We start from the raw sequence: 15,637 nt of genomic DNA, 5'->3' as shown, positions 1-15,637 counted from the left end.
TCAATATTTTAGTTGCATTTATTTTATGTGTACTATTCTATACAAATATATCAATAAAATTTAGCTATGATTACTACAGATAATAAGTTGCTGTCTGCTAGAAGGTCTCTACCGAATAATATGGGTAACGTCTTAGAGTAGGAACTGGTGCTAGTGTCAACAAAAAAGCTATCAACGCCATCTACTGTTTGGCGACCGTTTTACTTTCAGGAACTGAGGTCTGACACTACTACCTTAAATTTATCAATTGCACTAGTTAATTCATTAATCTTATTTTTAAACCGAAGAAAATACCAACTGTCGTCAAATACTAGATGGCGCTGGTAGCTTTTTTGTTGACACTAGCTCCAGTTCTTACTTTTGTAAGTTACCCATACCCTTTGGTATCTACATGACTGGCACAGTATATAAGAAAAGGTGGTCCATTCTGGGCATACGTACATAGTGAGCCATAGACCTTAACTGCCATCTATTCAGGTGGAAACAAGTTGCCTGATCCATATGATATTGTTTACTGCATTGTTGACTTCCTTATCCAGTTTTGAAGATAATCTACAACCTTGGTTTTTTGCTAGCTATCTTTAAAGTTTTTGCTATGCCCTAGAAAAATATTTTATGCCCATACTTTTTCATTTTCTCTATTTCGATTGATTCTAAAAAAGTTTTTATTGGCCTTGTTAGAAACCTTGATGATCAGACATTGTAAGTAGCACCATCGTTTCTTTTTATAACGCACCAGTCTCATCAGATTTTGGCGCTGTTGGCTAGAAGACGGGTGGTGCATACTGCGCCAGCATAAGGTGGTACATAGTGAGCCACTGACTCACTATATACCATAGCAACATTTACCCTCTAAAAATTCTTTGTCCCCTTTTGCACATGAGAAAATTCTCAAATAAAAAAGAAAACAAGAAAAAACAAACAAAAGTACGCCTGCAAAACTTACCCATGTCTATAAACAGACTTTTAAGCTTGTCCCAGTCCCTATCGTCAGCCGTTCTCAAAATAAGGCAGATATGATCATTTGATGACCTGGACACCATGATGACCTACGATATAGGTCAGAAAACAGTCGGCAAAATTACTTCAGCCGAAAGAGGCCCTCTAGTTACAATGATTGAAGTAGTTGCAGCGTCTGGAAATTTCTAACCGCGTTATTTTATCTTTCATTATTTTATCTTCCATAAGTAAAGAACGATGTGGGCACAATGTGTTTTTTTGGGGTTTTTTTTTTCCATACCCGGGCACTTCGTATTGAAGGAGTTGTCATAGAAACTTCGAAAAGGGCTCATTCGATTGGAAATTGGAGTGGCTAGTGCTCTTTTTAATAGTCGAAAGTGACTGGAGGGCAACTAGCCCCCCCCCCCCGCCCATCATTCCCCCAAACACATCCAATCAAAATTTTTAGATATAATATGTCTTTGAGGAGGACACTCCCTCAAAACCTTCAGGGCAAGGGTTTTAAGTTGTGATCTGTGAGCATATGAGGTTTTTATAGAAGGCATCGTCTGATAAATGTCAAAAAAGGCTCATTTAATTGAAAATTCAACTGGCTAGTACCCTTTCTAATAGTCGAAAGTGATTGGAGGGCAACTAGCCCTCCCCCCACGCCCATCATTCCCCCAAACACATCCAATCAAAATTTGAGATAGCCATGTTCTTCAGCATAGTTGATTTCCTGATAGAAAATATGTTTTTGAGGAGGACACTCCCCCACAACCCTCAGGGCAAGGGTTTTAAGTTGTGCCCTGGGGGCATATAAGGTTTTTATAGAAGGCGTTGTCGTAAAGACTTCAAAAATACTCATTCGATTGGAAATTCAAAGAGCTAATGCCCTTTTTAATAGTCAAAAGTGATTGGAGGGCAACTAGCCCCCCCCCCCACGCCCATCATTCCCCAAAACACATCCAATCAAAATTTTGAGATAGCCATTTTGTTCAGCGTAGTTGATTTCTAGATTGAAAATATGTTTTTGAGGAGGACACTCCCCACAACCCTCAGGGCAAGGGTTTTAAGTTATGTCCTGTGGGTATATAAGGTTTTTAAAGAAAGCGTTGTCGTAGAAACTTCAAAAAATGCTCATGCGATTGGAAATTCAAAGGGCTAGTGCCCTTTTTAATAGTCGAAAGTGATTTGAGGGCAACTAGCCCCCCCCCCCCCACGCCCATCATTCCCCCAAACACATCCAATAAAAATTTTGAGATAGCCATTTTGTTTAGCGTAGTTGATTTCGGGTATAGAAAATATATTTTTGAGGAGGACACTCCCCCACAATCCCGAGGGCAAGGATTATAAATTATGCCCTGGGGGCATATAAGGTTTTTTATTGAAATCTTTGTCGTAGAAACTTGAAAAAGGGCTCATTCAGTTTGAAATTCAAAGGGCTAGTAGCCTACCCTTTTTAATAGTCGAAAGTGATTTGAGGGCAACTAACCTCCCTCTCACGCCCACCTTTCCCCATACACATACAATCAAAATTTTTAGATAGCCATTTTATTCAAAGTAGTTGACAGTTTTGGAAATTATATCTTTAAGGATGACAACCCCTCCCCCCACAGCCATCAGGGCAAGGGTTGTAAGTTATGCCCTGGGGACATATAAAGCTTTTAATGAAAGGCAACTAGCCCCCATCCCACACCCATCATTCCCCCAAACACCTCCAATCAAAATTTTGAGATAGCCATTTTGTTCAGCGTAGTTTATTTCCAGATAGAAAATATATTTTTGAGGAGGACACTCCCCCACAACCCTCAGGGCAAGGGTTTTAATTTATGCCCTTTGGGCATATAAAGCTTTTATAGAAAGTTTTGTCTTTGAAACTTCAAAAACGGCTCATTCGATTGGAAATTAAAAGGGCTAGTGCCCTTTTTAATAGTCGAAAGTGATTGGAGGGCAACTGGCCCCCCCACGCCCATCATTTCCCCAAACACATCCAATCAAAGTTTTGAGATAGCCATTTTTTATTCAGCGCAGTTTATTTCCAGATAGAAAATATGTTTTTGAGGAGGACACCCACAACCCTCAGGGCAAGGGTTTTTAGTTATGCCCTGGGGGCATATAAGGTGTTTATAGAAGGCATTGTCGTAGAAACTTCAAAAAAGGCTCATTCGATTGGAAATTAAAAGGGCTAGTGCCCTTTTTAATAGTCGAAAGTGATTAGAGGGCACCTAGCCCACCCCCCCCACGTCCATCATTCCCCTAAATACATCAAATAAAAATTTTAAGATAGCCATTTTGTTCAGCGTAGTTGATTTCCAGATAGAAAATATGTTTTTGAGGAGGACACTCCCACACAGCCCTCAGGGCAAGGGTTTTAAGTTATGCGCTGAAGCATTTAAGGTTTTTATAGAAGGCGTTGTCGTAGAAACTTCAAAAAAAGCTCATTCAATTGGAAATTAAAAGGGCTAGTGCCCTTTTTAATAGTCGAAAGTGATTAAAGGGCAACTCGCCCCCCCCCCCCCCCAACGCCCATTATACCCCTAAACACATCCAATAAAAATTTTGAGATAGCCATTTTGTTCAGCGTAGTTGATTTCCAGATGGAAAATATGTTTTTGAGGAGGACACTCCCACACAACCCTCAGGGCAAGGGTTTTAAGTTATGTGCTGAAGCATATAAGGTTTTTATACAAGGCATTGTCGTAGAAACTTCAAAAAAGGGCTTATTTGTTTGAAATTCAAAGGGCTTGTCGAAAGTGATTAGTGATATTTTTTGTTGTTGTTGTTTAGACCAGGGCACTTCGCATCGAAGGAGTTGTCGTGAGAACTTTGAAAGGGGCTCATTCAATTGAAAATAGAAAGGGTTAATGCCCTTTTTAATAGTCGAAAGTGATTGGAGGGCAACTAATCCCCATTCCACTCCCACCCTCCCATTTGCCCATTATGTCTAAAAACTAAATGTTGCCTTAAGACTAAATCAGACTGCACTGTGATAATGCTCATTCCCAATGAGGCATCTCAGCAGTATCCCAAGAACGACTGAGGGTATGTTCGAACTTTCGGGGCTACATCTGTTCTTGAAATTAACCAAATCAAAATGGCGTAAGTGTATCCAAGCTATCAAAGAAAGTAAACAGATTTTTTTGCGAATGGTATCAAGTTTTCAATTTTAGGTCAACTAGAGCAGGTAGGAAACTATATTAAAAACTGCTATTTGTGTCCAGATTTTTAAAATGGTTTATTTTGTTAAAAATTGCGGAAAATTTTTTTCCAGTATACAAATAGCAGGCCAAACTATAAAGTCTTAAAAAACGAAAAGATTTAAAGTATTATTTTCTTTTTCCCTGAAAAAACTATGTCAATATAAAACGAACAGAAATTAATTAAAAAAAACTTTTTCCACAAAATACGGTTTTAAAACAAAAATAAAGAACTCCATTAAAAAAAAAATGAGCAAAGACAAAATCAAATAATATACCAAGCGTGAAACTACCACAAATCACCATCGATAAATAAAGGAAACCCAAAACGAACAGAAATTACAATAAATAACCGAGTCAAACTCAAAATGAGCAGAAAATTAACAATTCAGAAATTAACAGAAGTTGGGCGCAAAACCCCTATGTCTTCCCAAGGCCAGAACAAAATTTGAACTTTACTGAATAAATACAAATGAATGTGCATTGTAAGTTTAATATTCATATACTGATATTTAGTAATCAAATGTTAATATTATTTGATTTATTAAAGTTATAAAACATTTATATTTTTTTCAGTAAAGTGCAAATTTTGTTCTGGCCTTGGGAAGGCATAGGGGAAGACACGGGGCCCTCTAGTTACAATGATTGAAACAGTTGCAGCGTCTGGAAATTTCTTACCGCCTTATTTCATCTTTCCAAGAAAGAACTTGCATCCCACCATGCTAAATAGGAGTCCAAATAGGTCAGCTGCTGGACCCAACCTGTCTGGGTGGATATCACAAGAGCTGTTCTGCGAATACTTGCACCATTTAGTGAAGCATTCATTTGCTTCACCTGAGCAAAAAAGCTACTGATCCTCTATAATCATGAATCACATATTTCGGTAAACGCTTTGAACATAACAAAGGAAGATGGCATTGTCCTTCTTTCCACTCCACCTTATAGTAGCCAGAGGCTGCAACCGCTAGACGTCAGTGTTTTTTTTTCCATTCAAAACAACACATCAGAGTGATGGATAATTGGATGCTAATCAGTCCGGGAAAAACAGTTACCATCTACAATATAGCAGAAATGGTTGGTATATCCTTCCAACGTGCATTCGCCCCTTCCAATATCCAGAGTGTATTTGCCAAATCTGATATTTGAAATTTCAACCCTCACGTCTTTACCGAGGAACATATTTTGTCCTCGTATGTAAGTGACAGAACAAGCATGTCGTCGGGTCATATGGCTTATGAAAATGACAAAGACGAACCTCAAGAGCTGCCCAAGTATGCATACCAGAAAATGGTACTACATGCTTCGCTGACAGTGAACAACCGTCCTCTTCCATTATTACTCCAGAGCAAGTCAGAACTTTTGCGAAAGCTGTTCCTAGAAAACGATCTACTAGGGGAAGGAAGTGTGGCTCAACAAGTCTTAGCTGATACTGCAGTTTAAAAACAAATTGAAGCAAAGATGGGGAAAAAGCAAAGGAAGAAAAGAAACAAAGTTGCAAGACCAAAAGCGGTCCAGCAAGTACTGGTGAAAAATAAATATTGTAAGATGATCTGGAGAGTGATCAGTTTTTCAATGAATAATAACAGTGGTGACTCATCTTTTCCCCTAGAACAGGAAGAAAATGAGAAGCCTGTAGAGGACGGGGTATTTGATACTATTGTAGAGGGAGATTATGAAAAAGTGGTCTATGAAGGAGGACATTACCCTGGTGTTGATCAAGCAAAGAGTCATGACTCACCTAAAATAAGAGTATTAGACATGGCAGGAATACATAAATGGTAGTGGCCTGAGAAGAAAGATTCCATAATCTATCCCAGCGAGGATATTTTGAAGAAGATCTCAAAGCCAGTGCCTGCAAAAGGGACAGTATCAAGATCCTCCTCTTTCCTCACTTTTGAAGATTGGTAAGACCATAAAAGGTGTCAGTTTTTATATCTAGTTTTGTACTTTATTTTCTGCTGCTTTATAACCGATTAAACTAATTAATGCTTGCATGCGTCTATCAGTGGCCAAATATGGACCATAGGCTGACTCAATGTGGACCATTTCCTGCCAGGTAGTGACATAGTGAGCCCTGAGACGTTCTCATCAGCTAGGGTAACGGTTAAAGTCATAAATATACTCATAAAAACTATTCACTAAATACTAGTGTTTGGTATAAGGAAAGCTACAACATACGTAATTGGTTGCAAGTAAAGTCAATTTAAAAAAAAATTTCCTCAATATATGTATACATATATATATAGAAACATAAGCTCGTATCTTTTGTTAAAAAGGATTTTGGGACATATAGTGAGGCCTTGCGCTTCTCCTTGGCTCCGCCTTCGCGCACGCAACAAAGATCTTGTATGAATGGCTGGTGCATAATCGTTATTTTATGTTACTGTTTTTATGTTTATGACTGGTTCCGGCGTTTGACATCTGCTAGAGAAATGAACCGAATGTTTCATTTATAGATGTCCTAAGATAACTTGAATTGCTCCGTTGCAGCACTACCCGGGCATATAGGGTATGAAACAGCGTTGCCAACGGGGTACAATGGTACCGTTTTTTGGTACAGTTTAGAGTTCCTGGTATAATTCACTATATTTGCAATTTTTTGTTACAGCTTGTACGTTTTAGTTGCTCCTTTCTGAGTAAAACTAATTGCCTTTTTCTAGAGAGAAGTGGACAAAGATTAATAGCCAAAATATTTGGGTAGGATAATGGATATTGGGTAGGATAATGGAGCTTTTTTCCCGCTTTTTACACACCGGAAATGTGAGCATAACTCCATACGGGCCAAACATCCAACGGTAGGATTTCTCGAAAGGGATATTTCCGAAAAGCGTACTCTTATTCCAAAGCATTTGTTTTCAGAAAATTTCTAGTTTTTGTCACCAATTCACTAGAAGATTTCTTAGACTAATCTTAAATGGGAGAATTAATAATTTAGTATCTTATTGAAATGCATGGCCGAAATATTCGGCATTTTTCGTGTTCTTGATGCTCAAAAGCATTCCAATCCATTTTTCAGTTCCATATTCTAAGTTTTTAATTATTTTTCTTATCTAATTATTTTGTATTATTTAACTTACTATTTTATCTTATTTATAGTTATTTTCTTATTTAGTTATTTTATCTTCTTTTACTAATTATTTTATTATTTATTACTTCACATTGTTTTATTTATTATTTTATCTTAATTATTTTCTTATTTTATCTTATTTATTTACTTATCTTATTGAAACATTTTGATTATTTAATTTTCTAGTATTTGTTCTTTAGTCTCTTTTGTTTTGGCTATGCCCTATTCACAATAACATTTTACCAACTCCGAAAATTAGCTAGTGCTAATTTAAACCATGCATAACTTTTCATAGAATTTTTTGCCAATCAGAAAATTCTATGGGAAACATGATTGGGCCAAATTAGCGCTAGCTAATTCTCTTTACTACTAAGGGATTACTAACGGGATGTTGAAGAAACCAAATGTGCTATGCGCATGCTGCTATAACTAGAGCTACTACGCAAGCTAAGGGTATTAAGATGAAGCTTTTAAGGGATATTTTGGCGTAAGTTGAACTAAATAAAAATAGAATATGAGCATGTTGACTTTAAAAAAGGTGGCAAAGCAATATCTCAAGAACAGCTTACATTATTAAGTTAGGCCCTTGAGGGTAAGTTGTGGAGGATTTTGAACTAGCCAGAAGGCACCATGTGCATACTTTTAATACTACTACTACAGTTACTGTAACTAATGACGCTAAGGGTATTAAGGTGAAACTTTTAGGAACCTCTAGCAACCTAGCAACTTTCTGTGATTAAGCATTTGATGGTGCAGCTGCTGCAGAAAGTAGTCCATAAGTGGGATAAACACAAAAAGTCGGTAATGCGGTTCAGGATCCTCCGACGCTGTTGTATTATTATTCCTATACGTTTGTTTTGGAGCTCATCTAGCCACTTTATTGCTGATTTCATAATCTCGACACAGATCGGTCCCTTCAGTGAAAAGTAGATGAAATATAGCTTTACTCCTCTCTCTCATATCTCTAATTTTGCTCTTAAGATCGTCAGCGTGTTTGAGAAAGTATACGAGATCTATAGTTTCTGATTCCAAAGATGTCGACAAATTGTGTGACAGACTAAACATTTTGCTGACAGTAACCATAGCTGCAATAAGACTGCATCTCTCAATAGCAGACAGCAAAGAATAAGCTTTGCTTGAAGATTCAGAATCTGAATCAGGATGTTCTTGAATTTCCCTCATAGCCTTACAGATAATAATGAACATCTCTTTAAACAAAATGATTGTTTTTATGTGCCCCACTCATCTAGTCTCACAAAATTTGTTCAGTCTTATTATTTTTGTCCCTGTGATTCTTGACCAATTTATTAGAAAATTGCGGAACGTTTAGGTGAAATTCTAAAGAAATTAATTACTTCTTTTAAAGCTCCTAGACAATTTCTTATAACAGGTATGCTGTACATGTGTCATGGGGCTAAGTCTAAGGAGTGACTTGCACAGTGAACATACACTGCATGAGGAAAAATTTCACGGAGTATAGCAGCCCAACCTTGAAACTGGCCGCTCATAGATGAAGCTCCATCATAACCTTCTCCCCTTAAGTATTTTAATTGCTTCCCATTCCAACTAAGGCTCGAATAAACCAAGGAAGGTCTGATATCAACCAATTGTTTCTTTTTGAAAAAAGCTATAGCTCCGTTTTGACATAATGGGCGACTTTAACAAACAGGGACGTATATAAAGACTGAAAAAGCACACGCGTGAATTAAATGAAGTTCAAGGGTATTCGGAGCCCGAGGTTATAACAGCACGTGGCTTAAATGGCAGCAGCCTGGCATTGTTCCCAACTGTATTTTCACAAAACAAAAATTTTCGTGTGGAGATCATCATACATCACCTACTTGTTGTGCATACATTACTCTATATCAATGGGATTAAAACCAATAATGAATTGGGTTAGTTTTTAAGACAGTTTTGTTATAAATTTTATTTTATAAAATGGATAAATTATTCAGTTTTTATCCTTTTCAACAATGGGATTTAAAGTCCTTTTGCATTACTTAAGATCTATAAGAATGTCGACTCTAAAGTACAAATTTCGTTGGGGGGGGGGGGGTATATCCCCGTCATCCCCCTGGGTTCGTCCCTGCTATTATTATTTGTTTTGTCAATGGCTTTATTCTATTGATATGTTGACTGCGTTTTGTCAGCTGCATAGAAATACCCATACACGACTTATTTGTTCTGGCGGTAGCGGGGTATGCGACACAATGCCTCTACTGGCCTCCGCTAGAGTATAGTAACGCGTTCGAGCGGTCCACGAGCTCTGCGCGTTCATCCCGCACTCATATTACGACCAGTTTGGGTATGACAAGTGTCATTTTGGGGACAGTCTGGGGTGGGGAGTAAGTACCACACTATTTGACCTGGGGCGCCACCACTAATAAATATATCTTTGGAGGGGTAAGGATCTTCCGGTCGCAACTCATTAATTGACATTAATTCTCATTAATTAACTGATTCTCATTAATTAACTGACATTAATTAATGAGACACTAATTCTCAATACTCTCCCCCTACCCCCACCAGAGTTCGGGGAAAAGTAATCTATTACAGTCGTAGAACATAACTCACTTTTATTACAAATGTTATTTCCAAATATCGAACCTGAATTCTGTACACAAACTAACTTAAAAAAATATTTGTACACATAAAAAGTAAGGCCCAGTGCAGACGCGGGCCAATCCAATGTATGGGAAGTCAAAATCGAACATTCTTTACGTATAAATTATATTTAAATGGCGAGAGTTAGCTAGATAAAAATATAATTTCAAACAAATATCTTCTCTCTTGCGAAATTATATTGAAAACAGGCTAGCCCCTCTAAGCTTTTAACTTGTTAATTAAAATTATATTGTTAATTATAAATCTATGTAAAAAGGAAAAGGGGCACGGGCCCCAATACACCTCAAATGCTTCAATGACAAAAAACGCGGTAATTGTCGAAAAAACGTTGTCCCCTGTTGCAACAACGTATGTTACACAACGTTCAAACCTTCCAACAATCTTCTTGTATAGAAAGGTACCAGTGTGAACTTATAGACCACAACAAACCTTTTTAGATTAAGGTAAAAGTATGTATTTATGCCAAAATATTTATATTTCTAAGGATTTTAAATTATCGCAGGGATCATTTGACCATCCCCTATGCTTTGGCACCGGAGGAGGATTTATTCTGAAACTTATTTACTATTTTGCAAAATATTATTATTCCGCCATTTCTTCTCTTCTTGCTGCTTACTGATATTTTTTTCGTCCAAGTCAAAGGATATAGGTAACTCGTAACAGTAAAAACCGTCGAACAAAAAAATTACCAGTGCCATCTAGCATTGGGTGTTTTTAACTGTATCAACAGGGCAAAATTAGTTCAGTAATGAATTACTGATTCCTCCTGATTACTGTGGATGATTCCTCCCCTCTTCCTGCAAGGACTCAGGAGGCTTCTTCCATCACTATATCACTTGGTTTATATAGAATTTATTCTAATAATATCCTTAGAAACTCGCCTATCAGCTTAAGTCCATCAGCACAATCACTGTCCAAGCCTGCTCTACTCAGTATGTCACTACTCTACTGAATTCTTTTTTCTCTAACAAACTGTCTAATATCCTTCCTCTTATTCCCGCACATTCAAATAATAGGTGTTTTACCGTTTCCTCGTTTCCACAAAGTCTGAACTCCTGCATGACCTGACCTTAATCTATATATCACTCTGGCCTCATATTTGCTTAGCGCTCCATATAATTGGTGAAAGCACCTCTGCAATTGTCCTTCGTTGATAATGCGTTTGTTCTTACATGTAATTGCCCTTATTTTTTTCTTTTCTTTTTTTCCTGCAAGTTCTTCTTTGTTTTTCGTTTTTTTTGTATTTGTCAGAATTTATTGGTTTCTTTCTTTATACTCTACCAGTGTTGTATTTTACATTTATGATGGGCAATAAATTTATACATACATAATTTTTTTTCAAATTGCCTTTCTTTCTTCTGCGTCACTAATATATTTGTTGAGAATGCCCGGCTATCCTCGAATGCCATTATTCTCAGTGTGTTTATCGCTTCCCCAATCTGATAACCATCCTGGGAGTATTTGCTACACAAGTTTGCCGTCTTCTATGGATACTTGTTTTACAGTGACACTGTGATCAGTGTTAGCCATTTTATTTCCACTAATGTTCGCATGTTCCAGTACCCAATCCATGGGTACTGGAACCCATGGATTGGGTTCCATCCTTGCAATCCAATGTGATGATTACTCCTTTTCCCATTAGTTTCTGCATTTCTTCATGGCAAAAAAACACTTCGAGAGCTGCTTTATTTTCTAGATAGATATTCTTGATTGCTTGCAAAAAATCACTTCGATTGCAATAAATATTCTTGATTGCAAAAAATCACTTTGAGAGCTGCTTTATTTTCTAGATAGATATTCTTGATTGCTTGCAAAAAATCACTTCGATTGCAATAAATATTCTTGATTGCAAAAAATCACTTTGAGAGCTGCTTTATTTTCTAGATAGATATTCTTGATTGCCTCCAAACCACTTTTTGAATCAGAACAGATTCTATATTTTTCACCTGTTGATGCAGAATATATTAGGTATCTCACTGCCTTGGCTATAGCCACTACTTCTGCTTGAAACATTGTAGTTTTATATAACTTAATTTGATCAATTTAACTATATTCTTGGAGGGAATTACAAAAGCAGCCCCCACTTTATTATCAACTTTGGATAGATCTGTGAATATATCCACAGTGTCAAGGTAATGCATTTCTTTTGACATGATTGATTATAATCCAGATCTTCCCACTTTTTTGAATTCAGTATTACAATATGGCATGGATTCCCAATGAGGGGTTATGACCATATTAAGCATCCTCAACACTGATATCATCCGGCAATCCATTTAAAAGTCTTCCATTATCTCCTTTGCCCTAACTATACCAAACTGTCTTTTCCAAGACCCCCATAGCGTTCCTTCTTTAAGCATCCTTGATTAATTAATTAATACGTCTATTTAATTTTAAAAATTGAAATATTGTCAGATAGCAACAATGAGTAAGGATAAAGTCGTTTTTGTTGTTCAAAAAGAGGCTAAGAAGACAAGCCAGGTGACCCTTAGTGGAGATCAAGAGGAAGGAGAAGGTCTTATCCTAGAAAATGGAGATATTAACTGGAAGCCAGGTGACCCTTAGTGAAGATCAAGAGGAAGGAGAAGATCTTATCCTAGAAAATAGAGATATTATACATATCACAGCACAGCAGCAACATTTAAAGAAATTTAAAATAAATTTCTGGTGAACTATTATCTCAATTAATCAGTAGTTGCACCGAAACAATTCTGTTCAAATCATCCTCAGGGCCATACTGTGGTGTTTTTTTTTATCCTGAAATTTTTCCCATAGTAGAGTGCAGACGGTTTGTTATCATTGTATTATACTTTTTTGTTTTAGTTTAAAGTCTTTTCTAATATGCAATGATTAGAAGTCTTTCAAAAAAAAGTCCCCCCAGATCCCATCCCAAATACCAGTGAAACTGATACCCATCCTGGCTGGTCCAGCGTACTATCTCAAAGTTCACATGATAGCTCCAATTCTGAGAATAGGACAATGATCAGTGTAGGGGCCAATGTCACTATAAATGATGATAATTATTATTATTATTATTTATTTTTAACACACACTGTAAAGAGGTACAATACGTGGAGTAATAATGGGTTTCAAGAGGTCCTTTCTAGAAGCTCTAAAAAAAGGAAAAAAATCTCCCCAATCAAAAGCATTTGCCCTCTCCCTACCTAAGATACTTCCTCCCAAAACTTAGGAATTTACCTTAAAATTTCTCCTATTACCCCCTTTGAAATAAAAAAGATTACTGCAATAAGAGTTGCAATTTTCAAATTGCTAAAATCAATGTTCTCTCTTAATAGTCACTGTGATGGATCTCTGCTAATAGCTGTCCAAGATCAAAAATCAGCAGACACAATAATCAACCTAAAATCCCTTCTGAATACCCCAATTAATGCATCTAAATGGAACCCAAAACAATCCCCAACAAAAAATGGTAGTTTATAATGTTCCCTCAGAAATACCTATTCAGGAGTTAAAAGAAGGACTCTCAGATAGGGCCGGAAACACAATACCAGTTGAAGATGTTACCCAACTTGGTAAACCTAACTCTAATGGCCTAAAAACAAGTAGATCCTTCTTATTTACACTGAATGAAAAAATTAATATCCCAGAAAAGTTGTTCCTATTTGGGAAAACGAAACCACACAAGGAATACAAACCAAAGCCTATTCAGTGTCAGAAGTGTCTCAAACTGGGACACACAACAAACAAATGCAATGAAATTCTTCTAGAGTGTAGTAATTGTAAAGCATTCCATCCTAAAGAGTTGACAACTAGCAACAACACTCAGCCTACGTGTATCAATTGCAAAGGCCCACATGAATCTACCAATAAATCACTATGCCCTGCATATAAGAAAAAAGCACCAACACTCCAAATAGCAACAGAGAAGGTCATTCCATACCCCTTTGCAGCAATGGAAGCAAATGCTGCCCAACAATACCAAATAAAGCCAGTAATGAAACCAACCAAAACCCCCAAGTCAAACACCCCAATGCATCAAGTACCCCGTATAAAACACCATCCTCTAAGCCCCCTACCTCGCATCCCTATCAGAAGGAATCACCAAGTCAACGAGCGTCCTTGTCCAGAGAGAGGAGGTCAGCCTGGCCCCCCCTCCCAAGAAGAAACAAACCCGAAACACTACCAAGAAGTAATCAATTAATGGAAAAACAGGATGCACAACCAAATATGCAATCCCCAAATATATGCTTATTCATTCTTAACTGTAATGCAGTTCAGGCCATGAACATACATCAACTACAGAAAACAAAAATCATTGCAGACTTGGCAAAAATCTACATCCCTGATAATATGCTCATTCAAGCAAAAAAAAATGTTGCTTTACTTTTAACAAAGCTGAACAATTGATAGACAGTCATATGAAAAATAAATCAACAACACAACACATATCAATACTCCAGTGGAACGTAAGATCACTCACAGAAAATAAGCTAAATGAACTAATATTTTTTATGAATAATAATTCCATTAATATTGCTTGCCTCCAGGAAACTCATTTAAACCAAAATCAACAAATTAAGTCTCTGGGATATACTAACCTGAGAAAGGATAGATCATCAGAGAGAAAAGGAGGTGGAGTAGCTTTATTAGTTAAAAATAATATAAAATTCTGTGGCATCAATTTTCCAGATTTTGCAAATGATGTTGATGCAATTCGTATCAGTGTTTGGCTGAATAATGCAAAGACCTACATAATAAGCTTTTATAACCCTAATGGCCAAACTACAGATGCCATGGATTTCTTCAATTATATAAATAATTCTAATATGTCAAAAAATATCATTATTTGTGGAGATTTCAATGCCCACAGCCTTTTGTGGGGGAATAAACCAGCAAACAAAGCTGGTAAATTGATTGAGCATATGACTTCAAATAATAATGAATTAGCTGTTGCTACCCCTCCAAACCTGAATACTTATTTCAACCCCAAAAGTGGCAGATTCTCCACAGTTGACCTACAAATTGTGTCATTAAATATCTTGAATAAAATTTATATAAACACAATTGATAGTCTATGTACTGACCACTTTGCTATAGTTTGCTCCCTAAATGAACCTGCTGAAACTCTATCACATACCTCCAAATATATCAGCACTAAAGCAAATTGGTCTATGTTCCAAAATAAGATAAATGATGAAATTACAAGTTTCACCCAAAATTCATGCATTTCAAACACAACAGTTGACACACATGCTGAAGTCTTGACGTCTTTACTAATAAATACAGCTAATCATGGTATCCACAGGACAACACCCAAGAAAACCTTCCCTAAACACATTCCTAAAGCATGGTGGACAAATGAGTGCCAAAATAAATGGAGAATAAAAAAGGCAGCTAGGACAGAATTCATAAAAAAAACCATCACCTACTACATATTAAAAAAAAATTACAAGCAGAATCTAATCTAAAAAGGACTATAATAGATGCTAAATATAAATACTGGAATAATTTTGCAAATAATTTCTCCAGAGAAACGCATGAGCCAATTATACATAAAGTCATAAGCCACATCTGTGGGAAAAAGACTTCCCCCAACCCACTCCTGTATGAGCTGATAGATAATAATACCCATTATGACAATGATAATGAAAAAATTAAGCTATTTGCAACTCTTTTTGTTATTAAGCTATTATCAAATAATCGAAGCAAAATGTCCCCAATTGCTATGAACCCAAGTTACCAACCACGCCCAGGATCCGAGTATATAACTAGTCCATTTTCAATCAAGGAAATGAATAATGCAATACATCATATTAGGACCAAAACTAGCGGCAGCTATGACAAT

The sequence above is a fragment of the Artemia sp. Qi Xiang Cuo genome, chromosome 21 (genome assembly GCF_049724085.1).
Source record: "Artemia sp. Qi Xiang Cuo chromosome 21, ASM4972408v1, whole genome shotgun sequence".
NCBI lineage: Eukaryota > Metazoa > Arthropoda > Branchiopoda > Anostraca > Artemiidae > Artemia > Artemia sp. Qi Xiang Cuo.
The sequence above is the reverse complement of the archived record's forward strand: the minus strand, read 5'-3'. Positions refer to the sequence as shown.